We start from the raw sequence: 24,955 nt of genomic DNA, 5'->3' as shown, positions 1-24,955 counted from the left end.
AAACAATTGGCCTCTCTTCCAGAGGTTCAGACCTTCGTGAAAGGGGTTCTGCACATCCAGCCTCCATTTGTGCCTCCAGTGGCACCATGGGACCTTAACGTGGTGTTGCAGTTCCTTCAATCAGATTGGTTTGAGCCTCTACAAGAGATAGAGTTGAAGTTTCTCACTTGGAAAGTGGTGATGCTTTTGGCATTGGCATCTGCGCGGCGGGTGTCTGAATTGGGGGCCTTGTCTCACAAGAGCCCTTACTTGATCTGCCATGAAGATAGGGCAGAGTTGAGGACTCGTCATCATTTTCTTCCGAAGGTGGTTTCATCTTTCCACATAAACCAACCTATTGTGGTGCCAGTAGTTACTGACACGTTCACTGAGTCAAAATCTCTAGATGTGGTTAGGGCTTTGAAGATTTATGTCGCTAGAACAGCTCGAATATGGAAAACAGAGTCGTTGTTTGTCCTGTATGCTCCCAACAAGATTGGGTGTCCTGCTTCCAAGCAGACTATTGCACGTTGGATCAGAAGTAAGATTCAGCATGCTCATACTATGGCTGGATTGCCGTTACCGATGTCGGTGAAGGCCCATACCACTAGGAAGGTTGGCTCATCCTGGGCGGCTGCCCGGGGGGTCTCGGCATTGCAACTTTGCCGAGCAGCTACTTGGTCGGGGTCAAACACATTTGCTAAATTCTACAAGTTTGACACCTTGGCCGATGAAGACCTCAAGTTTGGTCAATCAGTGCTGCAGGGTCATCCGCACTCTCCTGCCCGTACTGGAGCTTTGGTATAAACCCCATGGTCATGAAGTGGACCCCAGCATCCTCTAGGACGTATGAGAAAACAGGATTTTGATACCTACCGGTAAATCCTTTTCTCCTAGTCCATAGAGGATGCTGGGCGCCCGTCCCAGTGCATACTTTTCCTGCAGTTTTGTTATTAGAGTTACACAAGTTGTGTTAGATTAGTTTCAGCATGTTGCTGTAATTGGTTCAGGCCTGTTGGCGTGTGTTCTGTTGAATGCCATGTTGTGCGGCATGGTTGAGGTGTGAGCTGGTATGAATCTCACCACTAGTTTAAAGTAAATCCTTTCCTCGAAATGTCCGTCTCCCTGGGCACAGTTCCTATAACTGAGGTCTGGAGGAGGGACATAGAGGGAGGAGCCAGTTCACACCCATTGAAAAGTCTTAAGAGTGCCCATGGCTCCTGCGGAACCGTCTATACCCCATGGTCATGAAGTGGACCCCAGCATCCTCTGTGGACTAGGAGAAAAGGATATACCGGTAGGTATCAAAATCCTGTTGTTGTTTTTTCTTTAACAAGGCATGAGTCAGCAATTATTTATTTTTCTTCTTTTTTTTACATGGTTCTTGAGGTCTGACCAAGGTAATTCCCCAAACATTGCCTGAACTTATGGTACCTTCCAGCAAAGCTGGGTTCAATCCAGGGCCGGCTCCAGGCCTACTAGCACCCTGAGCGAGAAAATGTAAAAGCGCCCCCCCCCCCCCCCCCCCCCCCCTCATGCGCGCGCCGAAGGCTCCCGGAAAAGTGGGTGTGGCCTTTTGAAAAGTGGGCGTGACCTCGTAACTTCATATCATCAAACTATAAATATATTTTCACACAATTAGCAGCCTTACACATAGCCACAGTAGTGTTCCTTACACACAATGTCTCCAGTATAGTGCCAGATACACATAATGTGTAATGTGCAGTGCCAGATAGACATGACATGCCCCTCAGCAGTGCCAGCTACACATGACATGCCCCGCAGCAGTGCCAGCTACACATGACATGCCCCGCAGCAGTGCCAGCTACACATGACATGCCCCGCAGCAGTGCCAGCTACACATGATAGTGTTCACTTTTTAGGGCATGGTGCTGATCACAGGGAGGGCACATTTTTAAGTTAGGAGGGAAAAATGATGTACATACTGCTTGTTGTTCCCATACCTATATGTCAAAGCATGGACAGTGCGCGCCGAAGGCGCGCAGCAAAAATTAAGGGGAGTTACTTCGTGGGGAAGGTACGTGGCCACATAATAGTGACAATTTGCATTACACCACACAGTAGTGCAGCTAAAACCTCCTATACACTTTGCGCCAGGCACAGCACTGAGACACACTGCACCAGGGAGAGCACTGAGACACATTGCCTAGCCACAGACGCCTAGCGGGAACACTACATGACATGCCCCCCAGCAGTGCCAGCTACACGTGACATGCCCCCCAGCAGTGCCAGCTACACGTGACATGCCCCCCAGCAGTGCCAGCTACACGTGACATGCCCCCCAGCAGTGCCAGCTACACGTGACATGCCCCCCAGCAGTGCCAGCTACACGTGACATGCCCCCCAGCAGTGCCAGCTACACGTGACATGCCCCCCAGCAGTGCCAGCTACACATGACATGCCCCCCAGCAGTGCCAGCTACATAAATGGCCACACAGTGCCAGATATGCACCCACAGTTCAGATACATAAATGCCCCCACAGTGCAGATATGCCCCCCACAGTGCCAGATACATAAATGCCCCCACAGTGCCAGATACATAAGTGCCCCCACAGTGCCAGATACATAAGTGCCCCCACAGTGCCAGATATAAAAATGCCCACACAGTGCCAGATATGTCCCCACAGTGCCAGATATAAAAATGCCCCCACAGTGCCAGATATAAAAATGCCCCCACAGTGCCAGATATGCCCCCACAAGGCCAGATACATAAATGCCCCCAGTGCCAGATACATAAATGCCCACACATTGCCAGATACATTATTGCCCCCCACAGTGTCAGATACATTAATGCCCCCAGTGCCAGATATGCCCCCCACAGTGCCAGATATGCCCCCCACAGTGCCAGATATGCCCCCCACAGTGCCAGATATTCCCCCACAGTGCCAGATATGCCCCCACAGTGCCAGATACCTTAATGCCCCCAGTGCCAGATATGCCCCCACAGTGAGAGATACCTTAATGCCCCCAGTGCCAGATATGCCCCCACAGTGCCAGATACATTAAATGCCCCCAGTGCCAGATATGCCCCCACAGTGCCAGATAAATAAATGCCCCCCACAGTGCCAGATAAATAAATGCCCCCCACAGTGCCAGATAAATAAATGCCCCCCACAGTGCCAGATAAATAAATGCCCCCACAGTGCCAGATAAATAAGTGCCCCCACAGTGCAGATATACCCCCACAGTGCCAGATACATAAATGCCCCCACAGTGCCGATATGCCCCCACAGTGCCAGATACAGAAATGCCCCCACAGTGCAGATATGCCCCCACAGTGCCAGATACATTAATGCCCCCTCACAGTGCACAGATAAATGTCCCCCCCCCGCAGTGCCAGATAAATGAATGCCCCCCACAGTGCCAGATAAATGAATGCCCCCCACAGTGCCAGATAAATGCCCCCCACAGTGCCACATATGCCCCCAGTACCTGCTGTGCCGAGGGAGGGGGAGTGCTGCTGGTAGTGCTGCTGTGCGCGCCGCTGTCTGTGCGCGCTGTGCGGCGCCGGTGTCTGACATCAGACGCCGGCGCCGGACAGCGCACACAGCGGCGGCGCACACAGCGGGAGCCGGGAGGACAGCAGGGGAGATCAGGGCCGGCTCCAGGCTCTGACATGGCGGCGCCAGCGCGCGGCGTCCTTCAAGGGTGGCGCCCTGCGCGGCCGCTCGAGTCGAACATGCCTCGAGCCGGCCCTGGTTCAATCCCCAAATTGTTTTTTTAAACTTGGGGGCTGAGCTTTCAGAAGAAGTACTGCTAGAAGAAGATAGAAAAGCACACTCCGCAGTCAAAACAATAGGCTGAGATTTTTGTGCCGAGTTTATAGTATTTGGTGGACTCTCAGCAGATAAGACGGATGACTTAGAGGAACCTGAACCAATTTCTTTGGAACCATATTTCTTAATAACAGCATCACTGAATGCCCGAGCATCCTGAAGAATGTGATTTTCAGTTTTAATTAAGTTGGACACCCATTCAAAAGGCTCCCCTCTAAAGGAATATATCAGATAGAGCGCAAAGTTCCCTGAAGTGATGCCCAAAAATGGTCTAGACAGCATAATGGTGAAGTAGTGTTTGGTGAGCGTAGGAAATTGGACTAAAGGGGGTTACTCACGGAGAGATCCATGCTTAAAATCTAAGCAATCTGACTAGATTGCTTATATTTTAAGCATAGATCACTCATGTGTATCCCCTTCAGCGATAGTGATGCGCGGCCCCGCACATCGCTATTGCCGGTGCTAGATTGGCCTGCATGCAGGCCAATCTAGCACGTCACTCATTTCACCCGCTGGGTGAAATGAGCGGCCCCCCGTCCTCCCCCACATCACTCAGCACACATCGCGCTGTGCTGAGCAGCGGGAGAGATGTGTGTTGTGCGGTTCGCTCAGCACACATCTCCCGTCTATATGGGCCTTAAGTCCCCATCAAAGACTATAGATGTTGAGATATCAAAAGAGTCAGGATCCACTTCATTTCCATCTGACTGACTGGAGTGCATTGCTGGGACCAGGTCACTACTGACCTTACTCGAGGCTGTGGCCGGGACCCTCTTTGGGGCAGTGGCCCTCGGGACCCTCTTTGGGGCAGTGGCCTTTGGGACCCCCTCTGGGGCAGTGGCCTTCGGGACCCCCTCTGGGGTCTGCATCTCGGATTCTCTCACTGGGACGGGATCGTCGGACTCTCTCATAGAGACTGGAACATCGGACTCCCTCTCTGGGACCAGAACATCGGACTCCCTCTCTGGGACCGGACTATCGGACTCCCTCTCTGGCACCGGACTATCGGACTCCCTCTCTGGCACCGGACTATCGGACTCCCTCTCTGGCACCGGACTATCGGACTCCCTCTCTGGGACCGGACTATCGGACTCCCTCTCTGGGACCAGACCATCGGACCCCCTCTCTGGATCAAAAATTGAGACTTCTCCCAGGGTTATTGCCTCCGGGACTTTTGCTGAAGCTATGACCTTCAGAACCTCCACTAAAGCTATGCCTCCCAAGTCCTTTCCTGGGGAAGCAACCTCTAGAAACTCTCCTGGGGTTGTGCCTCTCGAGACCCCACCTGGGGATATTGCTTCAAAGATCCCTTCTGGGGTTGTGTTCTCGAGTTCCCTTCTGGAGCTATGGCTTTAGATACCCTGTCTGGGGTTGCACCTTTCAAGTCCCTACCTGGGGTAACAGCTTCTGAGACCCCCTTCTGGGATGGACACCTGAACCATTATATCCGATGCCCCTCTTAGACCCCGAGCATCGGGCACCGCTCCAGGACCCCCGAGCATCGGGCACCGCTCCAGGACCCCCGAGCATCGGGCACCGCTCCAGGACCCCCGTGCATCGGGCACCGCTCCAGGACCCCCGAGCATCGGGCACCGCTCCAGGACCCCCGAGCATTGGGCTCCGCTCCAGGACCCCAAGCATCGGGCACCGCTCCAGGACCCCAAGCACCGGGCACCGCTACAGGACCCCCGAGCATCGGGCACCGCTCCTAGACCCTGGGCATCGGGCACCGCTTCAGGACTCTGAGATTCCACTACTGGGGTTTGCAACTCTGATTCAACAGGAAAGTCAAGAGATGAGAGAAACATTCTCCTTTGATTCCTGAATCTATAATGGGGTTACCTAGACCAAGGACCCCAATTATAGGACAGAGTCCTTTTTAGTGTGGGTTTCGTGACAAGTACCTCTGTCACAGTAGAGACAGGAGTAGGTCTTGAATCCTGACTCAACTTGGCCAGAAAGCAGGACTTGTTACCACATTTGGCTTGCGCAACTCACAGGTCTGCAGATAGTGGCCTAAACCCCCACAATATAGGCATAAATTCAAGTTTCTGTGATGCTGATGCTCCTCCTCTGAAAGCATGGGCCGCAGGAAACTTTTAAACCTTTTCTCTCCAACCAAATCTGAGGATTCTCTTGTCACAATATTGTGAGCAAGAGTCTCTTTAGAGATAGTTGAACTCTCATCAAATTCAGGTAAGATAAGCAAAATTTTGGTCAGAAGGTTTTGCAGTTGCTTTAAGGATTGCTGCAAAACTTCCAGCCGCTCAGGTTTCAAGGCATTGAAAGCAGAGTTCAGGGCTGAAAGTTGCCTGCAGGGCTTGTATAGTTGGCACAGGAGGATTTCAGGCTAGACAGACAAGGCTGGACTGGATTCTGAACAAGACAAGGCTGGACTGGATTCTGAACTAGACAAGACAAGGCTGGACTGGATTCTGAACTAGACAAGGCTGGACTGGATTCTGAACTAGACAAGGCTGGACTGGATTCTGAACTAGACAAGGCTGGACTGGATTCTGAACTAGACAAGACAAGGCTGGACTGGATTCTGAACTAGACAAGATAAGGCTGGACTGGATTCTGAACTAGACAAGGCTGGACTGGACTCTGAACTGGACAAGGCTGGACTGGATTCTGAACTAGACAAGACAAGGCTGGACTGAACCGAACACTGGACACTAAACTAAACCGAACACTAGACACTCGACTGAACCAAACACTGAACTGGACTAGACACTGGACTCATCCAAAAAAGAAAAAACTACTCCATTTAGCGTTGTTTCTTTTTTGTTGTATGGCTGGTGACACTATTATGTTCTAAGTACCCGGAACCCTGGAGATTGGGTGGCAACAGAAGAGTTCCGGGTACAGATGCGTGAAGCTGCGACAGAACTGTGATACGCAGCAATACCTAATGGGAATTCTGACTCCATTGTCTCTCCCAAGTGGTCGGTCAGTGCCTTCGAGACTATGGTTTCTTGGGCCCACAGCAGCCGCGTTTGACGGGCGGATTATGTCTTCCTGACTCCGATGCCCCCCGGTCTTAGTAGGTGACAAGGCGTTAACCAAGACAGAGAGAGAACAAGGGGAAAACTAAGACAGACACACAAGAAAATCGGGGGAAACTACTAAAAAAACAATAAACTAGTATATGTGCGGCACGGCCGCTAACAAAACTGTAACCAAGGTAATGCTGCCCGAACACCAAACACGACACCGTCGTAATTCGGCGAGGACAGCAATAGTGGAAACCTCCACAGAGAAACACAAAAGCCAGAAAGTAAGAATAAATACGGCCACAGCTGTAAGGTGCGGCAGAGCCGCTACTCACGACACTGGTAAAGGTGCACGCAGAAGGAACAGGAACCCCAAGGCTGCAGATACAGGACTGGAAGGCTGGATAAAAATTCCAATGATCAGGCTCCGAACACCAGGACTCAGGATACAGGATAAACTGGCTGCACAGGAACAATCCATGGGCAGGACACAGCTCCACAGGAAGCTGACAGGTTCTCACTGATGGTAGGAATGCAGGTGGAGAGTAATGAACTCCGGATTCTGTCAGAACTGAGTACACAGGATTCCAGCTGGATACCACAAGGAAAATAATAGCACCAATACAGGATTCCACTATCAGACAGGACCTGGACACAGATGCAATACTGGACATGAAACTAACCAGGAACATACAGGTATCATAACAAACTTCTATCACTAGCACTGGACTGCAGGGCTAGCTGGGTAATAAGGGAAGCATGCCCCAATCAGGATGGCTGGATGCCAGGCACAAAGTAATGGCCAAAATACTGGCAGGTAAAGACAAGAGCCAGACTGCAGTACATAGAGTCACCACATAATGACCAAATATCTGACAAGTGAGGCTTAACACATAGAAAAGAGGCTGCAGTTACACAGACTCACCACCGGCGGCCAACAAGAGTCTTCTAAACAAGTAGAAGAGAAATCCTGGCATGCAAACAGAACTATAACATAAAATTCATGAACAGAGAGCAAACCGGAATGAACCACTGCTTGTGGTTCATACCAGTAACTGAGCATTTTCATACTTGTCTTTACAACATTGTGCTCTATTTTTGTGTGCGGCACTGACACTGTTCAGTAATTAATTATTAACAGAGCATCACTATATACAGTATATATATGTCTTTACAGCATTGTGCTCTGTTCTTGTGTGCTGCACTGATTGTTTATACAGCATTGTGTTCTGTTTATGTGTACAGCACTGATACTGCTCGGCAAATTGGTTAATTATTAACAGAGCAATATTATATTATGCTATGTCTTTGTGTGCAGCAGGGACGTGTGGTGAGCTAAATGGCTCAGGAGGCACTGGCTAACCCCAGAGCCAGAATTCCATGCAATATATGAGCCAAAGGGTACACCTGGGCATTATTCACAGGTGCAGCAGTATAAACTCCTGGAAATTTGGTGAGTGTTGATCAGAGATGTGCAGAAAAGATAAGCAGGTGAGGCACTGCCTCACCTGCCATAGACTTTTTACTCCAGAGTTTGGGCTATAAAAATTATTAGAATAATGCAACGAAGAAATTTCAAACAAATTATTAGTATTTTTCATATACTTTATTCAGTCAAAACTCTGGTTTAAATGTAAGTATGACAGGAAAGGCTCTGCCTCACCACACCGCACGTCACTGGTGTGCAGTACCCACACTATTTGGTTAATTACTAACTGAGCATTTTCATACTTGTCTTTACAACATTTTGCTCTATTTTTGTGTGCTGCACTGACACTGTTCAGTAATTGATTATTAACAGAGCATCACTATATATATATATATATATATATATATATATATATATTTGTCTTGACAGCATTGTGCTCTGTTCTTGTGTGCAGCACTAATTGTTTATACAGCATTGTGTTCTGTTTATGTGTACACCACTGATACTGCTCGGCAAATTGGTTAATTATTAACAGAGCGATATTATATTTGTTTATACAACATAATGCTCTATCTTCGTGTGCAGTACCCACACTGTTTGGTTAATTTTAAACTTGTCTTTACAGTATTGCGCTCTGTTTTTGTGTGTGGCACTGATTTAATTTGGTAATTAACAGAGCATCAGTATATTTGTTTATTAGGCATTGTGCTCCGTTTTTCTCTGTGCAGCACTGATACTGCTTGGTACTTGGTTAATTATTAACACAGCATCATCACACTTATTTATACAGAAGAGTGCTCTGCTTTCATGTGCAGTACTGACACTGCTCGGTAATTGGTTAGTTATGATCAGAGCATTGTTATATTTGTTTATACAGAACTCGGACATTTCTGAATTTCCATTATGGTAATCAATTACTGCTCATCAGATCAAGATTTCAGCATTTAACGGTGTCAAGCCAAACAGTTGTCTTAATCCATGCTTGGCAGCTATGTGCTTTGGCGCACAACTGCGTGTAGCACTAACAGGAGTATATATATGCTTGATGAGCCTTTCTACACAACCAACACTCTGAGTATCCTCCACACCATATTTCCCTCTTTCTTTTGCAACACTCTCCATTCTGGTTGACATTCTGGCTCAAGCAATTTGCTTCTCCCGGTAGATCACATACAGAAAGCAGAAGTGTTCTCATCTTTGACACTCTCTCATCTGGTTGATAGTAGCTCTGGGTTCAAGCATTATGCTTTTCCTGGATAAAATTTACTATCACAACAGAAAACGTAAGTGTCACTTTCTACACTTTCTCATCTGGAAAGACATGAGACTGGTTCTTTTGAGCCTCACCCCGGTCAAGTACAGAACGTAGAAGTGTTTTCTCCCCTTTTTTTCTTTTTTATTCCTGAACTAACTGCCCACGGCCATAATATCCTTAATACGCCTGATCTTGTCTGATCTCGGAAGCTAAGCAGGTGAGGCCTGGTCAGTACTTGGATGGGAGACCACCAGGGAATACTAGGTACTGCGGGCAATTTTCCCAGGAAACTGTCATTCTTCACTTTTGTGTCACAGATTTTCTCTGTGGCTCCATCTTCCTCCAGCATAGTATTAGAAGCCTCAGCATTATAGCACCTCTTGATATCTTTAGTAATAGGATGTATAGTCCAGGTCCCCCCTTTTTCCACTATACTTGTGTATACAGTATATTGTACACTGGAAGACAAGGCTTCCTTCCTCTGGTATTGGCACTCCTCCCATTAACCTTCAGGTGTTTTAATTAGCTGGGTTCCTGCATTTCAGATCACACATTGATAAGGCCCTATTTAGAGGTAAGTCCTGAATAAATTTATAGAATGTTATAGTGTTAGGAATGTTAGGGACCCATGTGATGAATTCACCTGGCCACGGTACATGGGCCCACATATTTGCGCAAATGTGTGCTAAGAACTTCAATTATACTCCATGTTAATTGTGAGGTTTTATTTAAATTATTTTTTACTATCAGTGTGCATCTGCATCTCTCTTCCTCCAGCATAGTATTAGAAGCCTCAGCATGATAGCACCTCTTAATATCTATAGTAATAGGATGTGCAGTCTAGGTCCCCCCCCTTTCTCTGACGTCCTAGTGGATGCTGGGACTCCGTAAGGACCATGGGGAATAGCGGCTCCGCAGGAGACAGGGCACAAGAATAAAAGCTTTAGGATCAGGTGGTGTGCACTGGCTCCTCCCCCTATGACCCTCCTCCAAGCCCCAGTTAGATTTTTGTGCCCGAACGAGAAGGGTGCAGGCTAGGTGGCTCACCTGAGCTGCTTAGAATAAAAGTTTATTTTAGGTTTTTTATTTTCAGTGAGTCCTGCTGGCAACAGGCTCACTGCATCGTGGGACTAAGGGGAGAAGAAACGGACTCACCTGCGTGCAGAGTGGATCGGGTTTCTTAGGCTACTGGACATTAGCTCCAGAGGGACGATCACAGGTTCAGCCTGGATGGGTCCCGGAGCCGCGCCGCCGGCCCCCTTACAGAGCCAGAAGAGCGAAGAGGTCCGGTGAAATCGGCGGCAGAAGACGATCCTGTCTTCAGACTAAGGTAGCGCACAGCACCGCAGCTGTGCGCCATTGCTCTCAGCACACTTCACACTCCGGTCACTGAGGGTGCAGGGCGCTGGGGGGGAGCGCCCTGAGACGCAATATAACAGATGATACCTTAGGTTGGCAAAAGAATACATCACATATAGCTCTTGGGCTATATGGATGTATTTCAACCCCTGCCATTATTACAGAAAAGAGCGGGAGATAAGGACGTCGTGAAGGGGCGGAGCCTATCTCCTCAGCACACAAGCGCCATTTTCCCTCACAGCTCCGCTGGAAGGACGGCTCCCTGACTCTCCCCTGCAGACTTGCTACAGAATCAGGGTAAAAAAGAGAAGGGGGGGCACTATTGGCAGCTAAAAATTATATAAACAGCAGCTATAAGGGAATAACACTTATATAAGGTTATCCCTGTATATATATATAGCGCTTGGTGTGTGCTGGCAGACTCTCCCTCTGTCTCTCCAAAGGGCTTGTGGGGTCCTGTCCTCTATCAGAGCATTCCCGGTGTGTGTGCTGTGTGTCGGTACGTGTGTGTCGACATGTATGAGGAGGAAAATGATGTGGAGGCGGAGCAATTGCCTGGGTTAGTGATGTCACCCCCTAGGGTGTCGACACCTGACTGGATGATCGTATTTAAAGAATTAAGTGATAATGTCAGCACTTTGCAAAAAACGGTTGATGACATGAGACAGCCGGCAAATCAATTAGTGCCTGTCCAGGCGTCTCAGACACCGTCAGGGGCCCTAAAACGCCCGTTACCTCAGTGGGTCGACACAGACCCGGACACAGATACTGAGTCTAGTGTCGACGGTGAGGAGACAAATGTAATGTCCAGTAGGGCCACACGTTACATGATCACGGCAATGAAGGAGGCATTGAACATTTCTGACACTACAAGTACCACAAAGAAGGGTATTATGTGGGGTGTGAAAAAACTACCAATAGTTTTCCCTGAGTCAGATGAGTTAAATGAGGTGTGTGATAAAGCGTGGGTTTCCCCCGACAAAAAACTGCTAATTTCTAAAAAATTATTGGCACTATATCCTTTCCCGTCAGAGGTTAGGACGCGTTGGGAAACACCCCCTAGGGTAGATAAGGCGCTCACACATTTATCTAAACAAGTAGCGTTACCGTCTCCTGATACGGCCACCCTCAAGGAACCAGCAGATAGAAGGCTGGAAAATATTCTTAAAAGTATATACACACATACTGGTGTTATACTGCGACCAGCAATCGCTTCAGCCTGGATGTGCAGTGCTGGAGTCGCGTGGTCGGATTCCCTGACTGAAAATATTGATACCCTGGATAGGGACAATATACTGCTAACTATAGAGCATTTGAAGGATGCATTACTATATATGCGTGATGCACAGAGGGATATCTGCACCCTGGCATCAAGAGTAAGTGCTATGTCCATTTCTGCCAGAAGAGCGTTATGGACGCGACAGTGGTCAGGCGATGCGGATTCAAAACGACATATGGAAGTATTGCCGTATAAAGGGGAGGAGTTATTTGGGGCTGGTCTATCGGACCTGGTGGCCACGGCAACGGCTGGAAAATCCACCTTTTTACCCCAGGTCACTTCACATCAGCAGAAAAAGACAACGTCTTTTCAAACTCAGTCCTTTCGTTCCCATAAGTACAAGCGAGCTAAAGGCCATTCCTTCCTGCCCCGGGGCAGAGGAAGGGGAAAAAGACTGCACCATGCAGCCGCTTCCCAAGAGCAGAAGCCCTCCCCTGCTTCTGCCAAGTCTTCAGCATGACGCTGGGGCTTTACAAGCAGACTCAGACATGGTGGGGGCCCGTCTCAAGAATTTCAACGCGCAGTGGGCTCACTCGCAAGTGGACCCCTGGATTCTACAGGTAGTATCGCAGGGGTGCAAACTGGAATTCGAGGCGTTTCCCCCTCGCCGGTTCCTGAAGTCTGCTCTACCAAAGTCTCCCTCCGACAGGGAGGCAGTTTTGGAAGCCATTCACAAGCTGTATTCCCAGCAGGTGATAATCAAGGTACCCCTCCTACAACAGGGAAAGGGGTATTATTCCACGCTGTTTGTGGTACCGAAGCCGGACGGCTCGGTGAGACCTATTTTAAATCTGAAATCCTTGAACACTTACATAAAGAGGTTCAAATTCAAGATGGAATCACTCAGAGCGGTGATAGCAAACCTGGAAGAAGGGGACTATATGGTGTCTCTGGACATCAAGGATGCTTATCTCCACGTCCCAATCTACCCGTCTCACCAAGGGTACCTCAGGTTTGTAGTACAAAACTGTCATTATCAGTTTCAGACGCTGCCGTTTGGGTTGTCCACGGCACCTCGGGTCTTTACCAAGGTAATGGCCGAAATGATGATTCTTCTTCGAAGAAAAGGCATCTTAATTATCCCTTACTTGGACGATCTCCTGATAAGGGCAAGGTCCAGGGAACAGTTAGAAGTCGGAGTAGCACTATCTCAGGTAGTGTTACGTCAGCACGGGTGGATCCTAAATATTCCAAAATCGCAGCTGATTCCTACGACACGTCTACTGTTCCTAGGAATGATTCTGGACACAGTCCAGAAAAAGGTGTTTCTCCCGGAGGAGAAGGCCAGGGAGTTATCCGAGCTAGTCAGGAACCTCCTAAAACCAGGCCAGGTGTCAGTGCATCAGTGCACGAGGGTCCTGGGAAAAATGGTGGCTTCTTACGAAGCGATTCCATTCGGAAGATTCCATGCAAGAACTTTTCAGTGGGATCTGCTAAACAAATGGTCCGGATCGCATCTTCAGATGCATCAGCGGATAACCCTGTCGCCAAGGACAAGGGTGTCTCTTCTGTGGTGGCTGCAGAGTGCTCATCTACTAGAGGGCCGCAGTTTTGGCATTCAGGATTGGATCCTGGTGACCACGGATGCAAGCCTGAGAGGCTGGGGAGCAGTCACACAGGGAAGAAATTTCCAGGGCTTGTGGTCAAGCATGGAAGCATCTCTTCATATAAACATTCTGGAACTAAGGGCCATTTACAATGCCCTAAGTCAAGCGAAACCCCTGCTTCAGGGTCAGGCGGTATTGATCCAATCGGACAACATCACGTCAGTCGCCCACGTAAACAGACAGGGCGGCACGAGAAGCAGGAGGGCAATGGCAGAAGCTGCAAGGATTCTTCGCGGGGCGGAAAATCATGTGATAGCACTGTCAGCAGTGTTCATTCCGGGAGTGGACAACTGGGAAACAGACTTCCTCAGCAGACACGACCTCCACCCGGGAGAGTGGGGACTTCACCCAGAAGTCTTCCACCTGATAGTAAACCGTTGGGAAGAACCAAAGGTGGACATGATGGCGTCCCGTCTAAACAAAAAACTAGACAGATATTGCGCCAGGTCAAGGGACCCTCAGGCAATAGCGGTGGACGCCCTGGTAACGCCGTGGGTGTACCAGTCAGTGTATGTGTTCCCTCCTCTGCCTCTCATACCAAAGGTACTGAGAATCATAAGAAGGAGAGGAGTAAGAACTATACTCGTGGCTCCGGATTGGCCAAGAAGGACTTGGTACCCGGAACTTCAAGAGATGCTCACGGACGAACCGTGGCCTCTACCTCTGAGAAAGGACCTGCTCCAGCAGGGGCCTTGTCTGTTCCAAGACTTACCGCGGCTGCGTTTGACAGCATGGCGGTTGAACGCCGGATCCTGAGGGAAAAAGGCATTCCAGATGAAGTCATCCCTACCCTGGTCAAGGCCAGGAAGGACGTAACCGCAAAACATTATCACCGCATTTGGCGAAAATATGTTGCGTGGTGTGAGGCCAAGAAGGCCCCTACAGAGGAATTTCAACTGGGTCGTTTCCTCCATTTCCTGCAAACAGGACTATCTATGGGCCTAAAATTAGGGTCCATTAAGGTTCAAATTTCGGCCCTGTCGATTTTCTTCCAGAAAGAACTGGCTTCAATGCCTGAAGTTCAGACATTTGTAAAAGGGGTACTGCATATACAGCCTCCTTTTGTGCCTCCAGTGGCACCTTGGGATCTCAATGTTGTGTTGAGTTTTCTAAAGTCACATTGGTTTGAACCACTCACCACTGTGGACTTCAAATATCTCACATGGAAGGTGACGATACTGTTAGCCCTGGCTTCAGCCAGGCGTGTGTCAGAATTGGCGGCTTTATCATATAAAAGTCCTTACTTAATTTTTCATTCTGACAGGGCAGAATTGAGGACTCGTCCTCAATTTCTACCTAAGGTGGTTTCTGAATTTCACATGAACCAACCTATTGTGGTACCTGCGGCTACTAGGGACTTGGAGGACTCCAAGTTGCTTGACGTTGTCAGGGCTCTGAAAATATATGTTTCCAGGACGGCTGGAGTCAGAAAATTTGACTCGCTGTTTATCCTGTATGCACCCAACAAGCTGGGTGCTCCTGCTTCTAAGCAGACGATTGCTCGTTGGATTTGTAGTTCAATTCAGCTTGCACATTCTGTGGCGTGCCTGCCACAGCCAAAATCGGTAAAAGCCCATTCCACAAGGAAAGTGGGCTCATCTTGGGCGGCTGCCCGAGGGGTCTCGGCTTTACAACTTTGCCGAGCAGCTACTTGGTCAGGGGCAAACACGTTTGCAAAATTCTACAAATTTGATACCCTGGCTGAGGAGGACCTGGAGTTCTCTCATTCGGTGCTGCAGAGTCATCCGCACTCTCCCGCCCGTTTGGGAGCTTTGGTATAATCCCCATGGTCCTTACGGAGTCCCAGCATCCACTAGGACGTCAGAGAAAATAAGATTTTACTTACCGATAAATCTATTTCTCGTAGTCCGTAGTGGATGCTGGGCGCCCATCCCAAGTGCGGATTGTCTGCAATACTTGTATATAGTTATTGTTACAAAAAGTCGGGTTATTATTGTTGTGAGCCATCTTTTCAGAGGCTCCTTTTCGTTTTATCATACTGTTAACTGGGTACAGATCACAAGTTGTACGGTGTGATTGGTGTGGCTGGTATGAGTCTTACCCGGGATTCAATATCCTTCCTTATTATGTACGCTCGTCCGGGCACAGTATCCTAACTGAGGCTTGGAGGAGGGTCATAGGGGGAGGAGCCAGTGCACACCACCTGATCCTAAAGCTTTTATTCTTGTGCCCTGTCTCCTGCGGAGCCTCTATTCCCCATGGTCCTTACGGAGTCCCAGCATCCACTACGGACTACGAGAAATAGATTTATCGGTAAGTAAAATCTTATTTTTTCCATCATAAATGCTACAGCTTGTCAACTACAGTACCAATGCTACAATGTTATAACTTGTCAATGAACATAAATGACATCCTAACTTTTCAGTGACCATTAGGATACCTTCAATTTATTTTTAAGGAGTCCGTATAACATCTTTTTAATATTTTCACCCTTTTCATATCTTGAACCTTATTTGTTACAAAAGCAATCAAGTTTTTAATAGAGATGAGCGCCTGAAATTTTTCGGGTTTTGTGTTTTGGTTTTGGGTTCGGTTCCGCGGCCGTGTTTTGGGTTCGAACGCGTTTTGGCAAAACCTCACCGAATTTTTTTGTCGGATTCGGGTGTGTTTTGGATTCGGGTGTTTTTTCAAAAAACACTAAAAAACAGCTTAAATCATAGAATTTGGGGGTCATTTTGATCCCAAAGTATTATTAACCTCAAAAACCATAATTTACACTCATTTTCAGTCTATTCTGAATACCTCACACCTCACAATATTATTTTTAGTCCTAAAATTTGCACCGAGGTCGCTGTGTGAGTAAGATAAGCGACCCTAGTGGCCGACACAAACACCGGGCCCATCTAGGAGTGGCACTGCAGTGTCACGCAGGATGTCCCTTCCAAAAAACCCTCCCCAAACAGCACATGACGCAAAGAAAAAAAGAGGCGCAATGAGGTAGCTGTGTGAGTAAGATTAGCGACCCTAGTGGCCGACACAAACACCGGGCCCATCTAGGAGTGGCACTGCAGTGTCACGCAGGATGTCCCTTCCAAAAAACCCTCCCCAAACAGCACATGACGCAAAGAAAAAAAGAGGCGCAATGAGGTAGCTGTGTGAGTAAGATTAGCGACCCTAGTGGCCGACACAAACACCGGGCCCATCTAGGAGTGGCACTGCAGTGTCACGCAGGATGGCCCTTCCAAAAAACCCTCCCCAAACAGCACATGACGCAAAGAAAAAAAGAGGCGCAATGAGGTAGCTGTGTGAGTAAGATTAGCGACCCTAGTGGCCGACACAAACACCGGGCCCATCTAGGAGTGGCACTGCAGTGTCACGCAGGATGGCCCTTCCAAAAAACCCTCCCCAAACAGCACATGACGCAAAGAAAAAAAGAGGCGCAATGAGGTAGCTGTGTGAGTAAGATTAGCGACCCTAGTGGCCGACACAAACACCAGGCCCATCTAGGAGTGGCACTGCAGTGTCACGCAGGATGTCCCTTCCAAAAAACCCTCCCCAAACAGCACATGACGCAAAGAAAAAAAGAGGCGCAATGAGGTAGCTGTGTGAGTAAGATTAGCGACCCTAGTGGCCGACACAAACACCGGGCCCATCTAGGAGTGGCACTGCAGTGTCACGCAGGATGTCCCTTCCAAAAAACCCTCCCCAAACAGCACATGACGCAAAGAAAAAAAGAGGCGCAATGAGGTAGCTGTGTGAGTAAGATTAGCGACCCTAGTGGCCGACACAAACACCGGGCCCATCTAGGAGTGGCACTGCAGTGTCACGCAGGATGTCCCTTCCAAAAAACCCTCCCCAAACAGCACATGACGCAAAGAAAAAAAGAGGCGCAATGAGGTAGCTGTGTGAGTAAGATTAGCGACCCTAGTGGCCGACACAAACACCGGGCCCATCTAGGAGTGGCACTGCAGTGTCACGCAGGATGTCCCTTCCAAAAAACCCTCCCCAAACAGCACATGACGCAAAGAAAAAAAGAGGCGCAATGAGGTAGCTGACTGTGTGAGTAAGATTAGCGACCCTAGTGGCCGACACAAACACCGGGCCCATCTAGGAGTGGCACTGCAGTGTCACGCAGGATGTCCCTTCCAAAAAAACCCTCCCCAATCAGCACATGATGCAAAGAAAAAGAAAAGAAAAAAGAGGTGCAAGATGGAATTGTCCTTGGGCCCTCCCACCCACCCTTATGTTGTATAAACAAAACAGGACATGCACACTTTAACCAACCCATCATTTCAGTGACAGGGTCTGCCACACGACTGTGACTGATATGACGGGTTGGTTTGGACCCCCCCCAAAAAAGAAGCAATTAATCTCTCCTTGCACAAACTGGCTCTACAGAGGCAAGATGTCCACCTCATCTTCACCCTCCGATATATCACCGTGTACATCCCCCTCCTCACAGATTATCAATTCGTCCCCACTGGAATCCACCATCTCAGCTCCCTGTGTACTTTGTGGAGGCAATTGCTGCTGGTCAATGTCTCCGCGGAGGAATTGATTATAATTCATTTTAATGAACATCATCTTCTCCACATTTTCTGGATGTAACCTCGTACGCCGATTGCTGACAAGGTGAGCGGCGGCACTAAACACTCTTTCGGAGTACACACTTGTGGGAGGGCAACTTAGGTAGAATAAAGCCAGTTTGTGCAAGGGCCTCCAAATTGCCTCTTTTTCCTGCCAGTATAAGTACGGACTGTGTGACGTGCCTACTTGGATGCGGTCACTCATATAATCCTCCACCATTCTATCAATGTTGAGAGAATCATATGCAGTGACAGTAGACGACATGTCCGTAATCGTTGTCAGGTCCTTCAGTCCGGACCAGATGTCAGCATCAGCAGTCGCTCCAGACTGCCCTGCATCACCGCCAGCGGGTGGGCTCGGAATTCTGAGCCTTTTCCTCGCACCCCCAGTTGCGGGAGAATGTGAAGGAGGAGATGTTGACAGGTCGCGTTCCGCTTGACTTGACAATTTTGTCACCAGCAGGTCTTTCAACCCCAGCAGACCTGTGTCTGCCGGAAAGAGAGATCCAAGGTAGGCTTTAAATCTAGGATCGAGCACGGTGGCCAAAATGTAGTGCTCTGATTTCAACAGATTGGCCACCCGTGAATCCTTGTTAAGCGAATTAAGGGCTGCATCCACAAGTCCCACATGCCTAGCGGAATCGCTCCCTTTTAGCTCCTTCTTCAATGCCTCCAGCTTCTTCTGCAAAAGCCTGATGAGGGGAATGACCTGACTCAGGCTGGCAGTGTCTGAACTGACTTCACGTGTGGCAAGTTCAAAGGGCATCAGAACCTTGCACAACGTTGAAATCATTCTCCACTGCACTTGAGACAGGTGCATTCCACCTACTATATCGTGCTCAATTGTATAGGCTTGAATGGCCTTTTGCTGCTCCTCCAACCTCTGAAGCATATAGAGGGTTGAATTCCACCTCGTTACCACTTCTTGCTTCAGATGATGGCAGGGCAGGTTCAGTAGTTTTTGGTGGTGCTCCAGTTTTCTGTACGTGGTGCCTGTACGCCGAAAGTGTCCCGCAATTCTTCTGGCCACCGACAGCATCTCTTGCACGCCCCTGTCGTTTTTTAAAAAATTCTGCACCACCAAATTCAAGGTATGTGCAAAACATGGGACGTGCTGGAATTGGCCCAGATTTAATGCACACACAATATTGCTGGCGTTGTCCGATGCCACAATTCCACAGGAGAGTCCAATTGGGGTAAGCCATTCCGCGATGATCTTCCTCAGTTGCCGTAAGAGGTTTTCAGCTGTGTGCGTATTCTGGAAAGCGGTGATACAAAGCGTAGCCTGCCTAGGAAAGAGTTGGCGTTTGCGAGATGCTGCTACTGGTGCCGCCGCTGCTGTTCTTGCGGCGGGAGTCCATACATCTACCCAGTGGGCTGTCACAGTCATATAGTCCTGACCCTGCCCTGCTCCACTTGTCCACATGTCCGTGGTTAAGTGGACATTGGGTACAACTGCATTTTTTAGGAGACTGGTGAGTCTTTTTCTGACGTCCGTGTACATTCTCGGTATCGCCTGCCTAGAGAAGTGGAACCTAGATGGTATTTGGTAACGGGGGCACACTGCCTCAATAAATTGTCTAGTTCCCTGTGAACTAACGGCGGATACCGGACGCACGTCTAACACCAACATAGTTGTCAAGGACTCAGTTATCCGCTTTGCAGTAGGATGACTGCTGTGATATTTCATCTTCCTCGCAAAGGACTGTTGAACAGTCAATTGCTTACTGGAAGTAGTACAAGTGGGCTTACGACTTCCCCTCTGGGATGACCATCGACTCCCAGCGGCAACAACAGCAGCGCCAGCAGCAGTAGGCGTTACACGCAAGGATGCATCGGAGGAATCCCAGGCAGGAGAGGACTCGTCAGAATTGCCAGTGACATGGCCTGCAGGACTATTGGCATTCCTGGGGAAGGAGGAAATTGACACTGAGGGAGTTGGTGGGGTGGTTTGCGTGAGCTTGGTTACAAGAGGAAGGGATTTACTGGTCAGTGGACTGCTTCCGCTGTCACCCAAAGTTTTTGAACTTGTCACTGACTTATTATGAATGCGCTGCAGGTGACGTATAAGGGAGGATGTTCCGAGGTGGTTAACGTCCTTACCCCTACTTATTACAGCTTGACAAAGGGAACACACGGCTTGACACCTGTTGTCCGCATTTCTGGTGAAATACCTCCACACCGAAGAGCTGATTTTTTTGGTATTTTCACCTGGCATGTCAACGGCCATATTCCTCCCACGGACAACAGGTGTCTCCCCGGGTGCCTGACTTAAACAAACCACCTCACCATCAGAATCCTCCTGGTCAATTTCCTCCCCAGCGCCAGCAACACCCATATCCTCCTCATCCTGGTGTACTTCAACACTGACATCTTCAATCTGACTATCAGGAACTGGACTGCGGGTGCTCCTTCCAGCACTTGCAGGGGGCGTGCAAATGGTGGAAGGCGCATGCTCTTCACGTCCAGTGTTGGGAAGGTCAGGCATCGCAACCGACACAATTGGACTCTCCTTGTGGATTTGGGATTTCAAAGAACGCACAGTTCTTTGCGGTGCTTTTGCCAGCTTGAGTCTTTTCAGTTTTCTAGCGAGAGGCTGAGTGCTTCCATCCTCATGTGAAGCTGAACCACTAGCCATGAACATAGGCCAGGGCCTCAGCCGTTCCTTGCCACTCCGTGTGGTAAATGGCATATTGGCAAGTTTACGCTTCTCCTCCGACAATTTTATTTTAGTTTTTGGAGTCCTTTTTTTACTGATATTTGGTGTTTTGGTTTTGACATGCTCTGTACTATGCCATTGGGCATCGGCCTTGGCAGACGACGTTGCTGGCATTTCATCGTCTCGGCCATGACTAGTGGCAGCAGCTTCAGCACGAGGTGGAAGTGGATCTTGATCTTTCCCTAATTTTGGAACCTCAACATTTTTGTTCTCCATATTTTAATAGGCACAACTAAAAGGCACCTCAGGTAAACAATGGAGATGGATGGATTGGATACTAGTATACAATTATGGACGGGCTGCCGAGTGCCGACACAGAGGTAGCCACAGCCGTGAACTACCGCACTGTACTGTGTCTGCTGCTAATATAGACTGGTTGATAAAGAGATAGTATACTCGGAACTAGTATGTATGTATAAAGAAAGAAAAAAAAACCACGGTTAGGTGGTATATACAATTATGGACGGGCTGCCGAGTGCCGACACAGAGGTAGCCACAGCCGTGAACTACCGCACTGTACTGTGTCTGCTGCTAATATATAGACTGGTTGATAAAGAGATAGTATACTCGTAACTAGTATGTATGTATAAAGAAAGAAAAAAAAACCACGGTTAGGTGGTATATACAATTATGGACGGGCTGCCGAGTGCCGACACAGAGGTAGCCACAGCCGTGAACTACCGCACTGTACTGTGTCTGCTGCTAATATATAGACTGGTTGATAAAGAGATAGTATACTCGTAACTAGTATGTATGTATAAAGAAAGAAAAAAAAACCACGGTTAGGTGGTATATACAATTATGGACGGGCTGCCGAGTGCCGACACAGAGGTAGCCACAGCCGTGAACTACCGCACTGTACTGTGTCTGCTGCTAATATATAGACTGGTTGATAAAGAGATAGTATACTCGTAACTAGTATGTATGTATAAAGAAAGAAAAAAAAACCACGGTTAGGTGGTATATACAATTATGGACGGGCTGCCGAGTGCCGACACAGAGGTAGCCACAGCCGTGAACTACCGCACTGTACTGTGTCTGCTGCTAATATATAGACTGGTTGATAAAGAGATAGTATACTCGTAACTAGTATGTATGTATAAAGAAAGAAAAAAAAACCACGGTTAGGTGGTATATACAATTATGGACGGGCTGCCGAGTGCCGACACAGAGGTAGCCACAGCCGTGAACTACCGCACTGTACTGTGTCTGCTGCTAATATATAGACTGGTTGATAAAGAGATAGTATACTCGTAACTAGTATGTATGTATAAAGAAAGAAAAAAAAACCACGGTTAGGTGGTATATACAATTATGGACGGGCTGCCGAGTGCCGACACAGAGGTAGCCACAGCCGTGAACTACCGCACTGTACTGTGTCTGCTGCTAATATATAGACTGGTTGATAAAGAGATAGTATACTCGTAACTAGTATGTATGTATAAAGAAAGAAAAAAAAACCACGGTTAGGTGGTATATACAATTATGGACGGGCTGCCGAGTGCCGACACAGAGGTAGCCACAGCCGTGAACTACCGCACTGTACTGTGTCTGCTGCTAATATATAGACTGGTTGATAAAGAGATAGTATACTCGTAACTAGTATGTATGTATAAAGAAAGAAAAAAAAACCACGGTTAGGTGGTATATACAATTATGGACGGGCTGCCGAGTGCCGACACAGAGGTAGCCACAGCCGTGAACTACCGCACTGTACTGTGTCTGCTGCTAATATATAGACTGGTTGATAAAGAGATAGTATACTCGTAACTAGTATGTATGTATAAAGAAAGAAAAAAAAACCACGGTTAGGTGGTATATACAATTATGGACGGGCTGCCGAGTGCCGACACAGAGGTAGCCACAGCCGTGAACTACCGCACTGTACTGTGTCTGCTGCTAATATATAGACTGGTTGATAAAGAGATAGTATACTCGTAACTAGTATGTATGTATAAAGAAAGAAAAAAAAACCACGGTTAGGTGGTATATACAATTATGGACGGGCTGCCGAGTGCCGACACAGAGGTAGCCACAGCCGTGAACTACCGCACTGTACTGTGTCTGCTGCTAATATATAGATTGGTTGATAAAGAGATAGTATACTCGTAACTAGTATGTATGTATAAAGAAAGAAAAAAAAACCACGGTTAGGTGGTATATACAATTATGGACGGGCTGCCGAGTGCCGACACAGAGGTAGCCACAGCCGTGAACTACCGCACTGTACTGTGTCTGCTGCTAATATAGACTGGTTGATAAAGAGATAGTATACTCGTAACTAGTATGTATGTATAAAGAAAGAAAAAAAAAACCACGGTTAGGTGGTATATACAATTATGGACGGGCTGCCGAGTGCCGACACAGAGGTAGCCACAGCCGTGAACTACCGCACTGTACTGTGTCTGCTGCTAATATATAGACTGGTTGATAAAGAGATAGTATACTCGTAACTAGTATGTATGTATAAAGAAAGAAAAAAAAACCACGGTTAGGTGGTATATACAATTATGGACGGGCTGCCGAGTGCCGACACAGAGGTAGCCACAGCCGTGAACTACCGCACTGTACTGTGTCTGCTGCTAATATATAGACTGGTTGATAAAGAGATAGTATACTCGTAACTAGTATGTATGTATAAAGAAAGAAAAAAAAACCACGGTTAGGTGGTATATACAATTATGGACGGGCTGCCGAGTGCCGACACAGAGGTAGCCACAGCCGTGAACTACCGCACTGTACTGTGTCTGCTGCTAATATATAGACTGGTTGATAAAGAGATAGTATACTCGTAACTAGTATGTATGTATAAAGAAAGAAAAAAAAACCACGGTTAGGTGGTATATACAATTATGGACGGGCTGCCGAGTGCCGACACAGAGGTAGCCACAGCCGTGAACTACCGCACTGTACTGTGTCTGCTGCTAATATATAGACTGGTTGATAAAGAGATAGTATACTCGTAACTAGTATGTATGTATAAAGAAAGAAAAAAAAACCACGGTTAGGTGGTATATACAATTATGGACGGGCTGCCGAGTGCCGACACAGAGGTAGCCACAGCCGTGAACTACCGCACTGTACTGTGTCTGCTGCTAATATATAGACTGGTTGATAAAGAGATAGTATACTCGTAACTAGTATGTATGTATAAAGAAAGAAAAAAAAACCACGGTTAGGTGGTATATACAATTATGGACGGGCTGCCGAGTGCCGACACAGAGGTAGCCACAGCCGTGAACTACCGCACTGTACTGTGTCTGCTGCTAATATATAGACTGGTTGATAAAGAGATAGTATACTCGTAACTAGTATGTATGTATAAAGAAAGAAAAAAAAACCACGGTTAGGTGGTATATACAATTATGGACGGGCTGCCGAGTGCCGACACAGAGGTAGCCACAGCCGTGAACTACCGCACTGTACTGTGTCTGCTGCTAATATATAGACTGGTTGATAAAGAGATAGTATACTCGTAACTAGTATGTATGTATAAAGAAAGAAAAAAAAACCACGGTTAGGTGGTATATACAATTATGGACGGGCTGCCGAGTGCCGACACAGAGGTAGCCACAGCCGTGAACTACCGCACTGTACTGTGTCTGCTGCTAATATATAGACTGGTTGATAAAGAGATAGTATACTCGTAACTAGTATGTATGTATAAAGAAAGAAAAAAAAACCACGGTTAGGTGGTATATACAATTATGGACGGGCTGCCGAGTGCCGACACAGAGGTAGCCACAGCCGTGAACTACCGCACTGTACTGTGTCTGCTGCTAATATAGACTGGTTGATAAAGAGATAGTATTCTACTAATATTATATACTGGTGGTCAGGTCACTGGTCACTAGTCACACTGGCAGTGGCACTCCTGCAGCAAAAGTGTGCACTGTTTAATTTTAATATAATATTATGTACTCCTGGCTCCTGCTATAACCTATAACTGGCACTGCAGTAGTGCTCCCCAGTCTCCCCCACAATTATA

At 47.9% G+C, this 24,955-nt stretch overlaps 1 pseudogene; it reads left to right on the top strand.

Moving 5' to 3' along the window:
* Window positions 1–9,614: 9,614 nt before the first annotated feature.
* On the top strand, window positions 9,615–9,732 carry LOC134930374 (5S ribosomal RNA; annotated as a pseudogene).
* The last annotated feature ends 15,223 nt before the right edge of the window (window positions 9,733–24,955 follow it).

Source organism: Pseudophryne corroboree, chromosome 5 (assembly GCF_028390025.1).
Source record: "Pseudophryne corroboree isolate aPseCor3 chromosome 5, aPseCor3.hap2, whole genome shotgun sequence".
Lineage (NCBI taxonomy): Eukaryota > Metazoa > Chordata > Amphibia > Anura > Myobatrachidae > Pseudophryne > Pseudophryne corroboree.
The sequence above is the reverse complement of the archived record's forward strand: the minus strand, read 5'-3'. Positions and strand labels throughout refer to the sequence as shown.